This window comes from Osmia lignaria, unplaced genomic scaffold, assembly GCF_051020975.1.
Source record: "Osmia lignaria lignaria isolate PbOS001 unplaced genomic scaffold, iyOsmLign1 scaffold0035, whole genome shotgun sequence".
NCBI classification, from domain to species: Eukaryota; Metazoa; Arthropoda; class Insecta; order Hymenoptera; family Megachilidae; genus Osmia; species Osmia lignaria.
The window spans coordinates 1,220,001-1,225,000 of NW_027478176.1; positions in this window are offsets into that span (position 1 = coordinate 1,220,001).

Sequence of the window (5,000 nt, forward strand, 5' to 3'; positions counted from 1 at the left end):
GCCGCTGGGACTTTGAAATATTTCGGAGCGCACCTAAAGTTCGTTATTTTGGCTAAACGGAGCGAAAATCTGCATTTATACCATCACGGACGTTAGTTTAATAGCGTTTAACGATGGATCCACGGTACAGAATGCAAAAATATGATTGTTAAAATTTTCGACTAATCGGTTCTAAGAGGCGAAGCAATACGCCGCTGGGACTTTGAAATATTTCGGAGCGCACCTAAAGTTCGTTATTTTGGCTAAACGGAGCGAAAATCTGCATTTATACCATCACGGACGCTAGTTTAATAGCGTTTAACGATCGATCCACGGTACAGAATGCAAAAATATGATTGTTAAAATTTTCGACTAATCGGTTCTAAGAGGCGAAGCAATACGCCGCTGGGACTTTGAAATATTTCGGAGCGCACCTAAAGTTCGTTATTTTGGCTAAACGGAGCGAAAATCTGCATTTATACCATCACGGACGTTAGTTTAATAGCGTTTAACGATCGATCCACGGTACAGAATGCAAAAATATGATTGTTAAAATTTTCGACTAATCGGTTCTAAGAGGCGAAGCAATACGCCGCTGGGACTTTGAAATATTTCGGAGCGCACCTAAAGTTCGTTATTTTGGCTAAACGGAGCGAAAATCTGCATTTATACCATCACGGACGTTAGTTTAATAGCGTTTAACGATGGATCCACGGTACAGAATGCAAAAATATGATTGTTAAAATTTTCGACTAATCGGTTCTAAGAGGCGAAGCAATACGCCGCTGGGACTTTGAAATATTTCGGAGCGCACCTAAAGTTCGTTATTTTGGCTAAACGGAGCGAAAATCTGCATTTATACCATCACGGACGCTAGTTTAATAGCGTTTAACGATCGATCCACGGTACAGAATGCAAAAATATGATTGTTAAAATTTTCGACTAATCGGTTCTAAGAGGCGAAGCAATACGCCGCTGGGACTTTGAAATATTTCGGAGCGCACCTATAGTTCGTTATTTTGGCTAAACGGAGCGAAAATCTGCATTTATACCATCACGGACGTTAGTTTAATAGCGTTTAACGATCGATCCACGGTACAGAATGCAAAAATATGATTGTTAAAATTTTCGACTAATCGGTTCTAAGAGGCGAAGCAATACGCCGCTGGGACTTTGAAATATTTCGGAGCGCACCTAAAGTTCGTTATTTTGGCTAAACGGAGCGAAAATCTGCATTTATACCATCACGGACGTTAGTTTAATAGCGTTTAACTATGGATCCACGGTACAGAATGCAAAAATATGATTGTTAAAATTTTCGACTAATCGGTTCTAAGAGGCGAAGCAATACGCCGCTGGGACTTTGAAATATTTCGGAGCGCACCTAAAGTTCGTTATTTTGGCTAAACGGAGCGAAAATCTGCATTTATACCATCACGGACGTTAGTTTAATAGCGTTTAACGATCGATCCACGGTACAGAATGCAAAAATATGATTGTTAAAATTTTCGACTAATCGGTTCTAAGAGGCGAAGCAATACGCCGCTGGGACTTTGAAATATTTCGGAGCGCACCTAAAGTTCGTTATTTTGGCTAAACGGAGCGAAAATCTGCATTTATACCATCACGGACGCTAGTTTAATAGCGTTTAACGATCGATCCACGGTACAGAATGCAAAAATATGATTGTTAAAATTTTCGACTAATCGGTTCTAAGAGGCGAAGCAATACGCCGCTGGGACTTTGAAATATTTCGGAGCGCACCTAAAGTTCGTTATTTTGGCTAAACGGAGCGAAAATCTGCATTTATACCATCACGGACGCTAGTTTAATAGCGTTTAACGATCGATCCACGGTACAGAATGCAAAAATATGATTGTTAAAATTTTCGACTAATCGGTTCTAAGAGGCGAAGCAATACGCCGCTGGGACTTTGAAATATTTCGGAGCGCACCTAAAGTTCGTTATTTTGGCTAAACGGAGCGAAAATCTGCATTTATACCATCACGGACGTTAGTTTAATAGCGTTTAACGATGGATCCACGGTACAGAATGCAAAAATATGATTGTTAAAATTTTCGACTAATCGGTTCTAAGAGGCGAAGCAATACGCCGCTGGGACTTTGAAATATTTCGGAGCGCACCTAAAGTTCGTTATTTTGGCTAAACGGAGCGAAAATCTGCATTTATACCATCACGGACGCTAGTTTAATAGCGTTTAACGATCGATCCACGGTACAGAATGCAAAAATATGATTGTTAAAATTTTCGACTAATCGGTTCTAAGAGGCGAAGCAATACGCCGCTGGGACTTTGAAATATTTCGGAGCGCACCTAAAGTTCGTTATTTTGGCTAAACGGAGCGAAAATCTGCATTTATACCATCACGGACGTTAGTTTAATAGCGTTTAACGATCGATCCACGGTACAGAATGCAAAAATATGATTGTTAAAATTTTCGACTAATCGGTTCTAAGAGGCGAAGCAATACGCCGCTGGGACTTTGAAATATTTCGGAGCGCACCTAAAGTTCGTTATTTTGGCTAAACGGAGCGAAAATCTGCATTTATACCATCACGGACGTTAGTTTAATAGCGTTTAACGATGGATCCACGGTACAGAATGCAAAAATATGATTGTTAAAATTTTCGACTAATCGGTTCTAAGAGGCGAAGCAATACGCCGCTGGGACTTTGAAATATTTCGGAGCGCACCTAAAGTTCGTTATTTTGGCTAAACGGAGCGAAAATCTGCATTTATACCATCACGGACGCTAGTTTAATAGCGTTTAACGATCGATCCACGGTACAGAATGCAAAAATATGATTGTTAAAATTTTCGACTAATCGGTTCTAAGAGGCGAAGCAATACGCCGCTGGGACTTTGAAATATTTCGGAGCGCACCTATAGTTCGTTATTTTGGCTAAACGGAGCGAAAATCTGCATTTATACCATCACGGACGTTAGTTTAATAGCGTTTAACGATCGATCCACGGTACAGAATGCAAAAATATGATTGTTAAAATTTTCGACTAATCGGTTCTAAGAGGCGAAGCAATACGCCGCTGGGACTTTGAAATATTTCGGAGCGCACCTAAAGTTCGTTATTTTGGCTAAACGGAGCGAAAATCTGCATTTATACCATCACGGACGTTAGTTTAATAGCGTTTAACTATGGATCCACGGTACAGAATGCAAAAATATGATTGTTAAAATTTTCGACTAATCGGTTCTAAGAGGCGAAGCAATACGCCGCTGGGACTTTGAAATATTTCGGAGCGCACCTAAAGTTCGTTATTTTGGCTAAACGGAGCGAAAATCTGCATTTATACCATCACGGACGTTAGTTTAATAGCGTTTAACGATCGATCCACGGTACAGAATGCAAAAATATGATTGTTAAAATTTTCGACTAATCGGTTCTAAGAGGCGAAGCAATACGCCGCTGGGACTTTGAAATATTTCGGAGCGCACCTAAAGTTCGTTATTTTGGCTAAACGGAGCGAAAATCTGCATTTATACCATCACGGACGTTAGTTTAATAGCGTTTAACGATCGATCCACGGTACAGAATGCAAAAATATGATTGTTAAAATTTTCGACTAATCGGTTCTAAGAGGCGAAGCAATACGCCGCTGGGACTTTGAAATATTTCGGAGCGCACCTAAAGTTCGTTATTTTGGCTAAACGGAGCGAAAATCTGCATTTATACCATCACGGACGTTAGTTTAATAGCGTTTAACGATGGATCCACGGTACAGAATGCAAAAATATGATTGTTAAAATTTTCGACTAATCGGTTCTAAGAGGCGAAGCAATACGCCGCTGGGACTTTGAAATATTTCGGAGCGCACCTAAAGTTCGTTATTTTGGCTAAACGGAGCGAAAATCTGCATTTATACCATCACGGACGCTAGTTTAATAGCGTTTAACGATCGATCCACGGTACAGAATGCAAAAATATGATTGTTAAAATTTTCGACTAATCGGTTCTAAGAGGCGAAGCAATACGCCGCTGGGACTTTGAAATATTTCGGAGCGCACCTATAGTTCGTTATTTTGGCTAAACGGAGCGAAAATCTGCATTTATACCATCACGGACGTTAGTTTAATAGCGTTTAACGATCGATCCACGGTACAGAATGCAAAAATATGATTGTTAAAATTTTCGACTAATCGGTTCTAAGAGGCGAAGCAATACGCCGCTGGGACTTTGAAATATTTCGGAGCGCACCTAAAGTTCGTTATTTTGGCTAAACGGAGCGAAAATCTGCATTTATACCATCACGGACGTTAGTTTAATAGCGTTTAACGATCGATCCACGGTACAGAATGCAAAAATATGATTGTTAAAATTTTCGACTAATCGGTTCTAAGAGGCGAAGCAATACGCCGCTGGGACTTTGAAATATTTCGGAGCGCACCTAAAGTTCGTTATTTTGGCTAAACGGAGCGAAAATCTGCATTTATACCATCACGGACGTTAGTTTAATAGCGTTTAACGATCGATCCACGGTACAGAATGCAAAAATATGATTGTTAAAATTTTCGACTAATCGGTTCTAAGAGGCGAAGCAATACGCCGCTGGGACTTTGAAATATTTCGGAGCGCACCTAAAGTTCGTTATTTTGGCTAAACGGAGCGAAAATCTGCATTTATACCATCACGGACGTTAGTTTAATAGCGTTTAACGATGGATCCACGGTACAGAATGCAAAAATATGATTGTTAAAATTTTCGACTAATCGGTTCTAAGAGGCGAAGCAATACGCCGCTGGGACTTTGAAATATTTCGGAGCGCACCTAAAGTTCGTTATTTTGGCTAAACGGAGCGAAAATCTGCATTTATACCATCACGGACGCTAGTTTAATAGCGTTTAACGATCGATCCACGGTACAGAATGCAAAAATATGATTGTTAAAATTTTCGACTAATCGGTTCTAAGAGGCGAAGCAATACGCCGCTGGGACTTTGAAATATTTCGGAGCGCACCTATAGTTCGTTATTTTGGCTAAACGG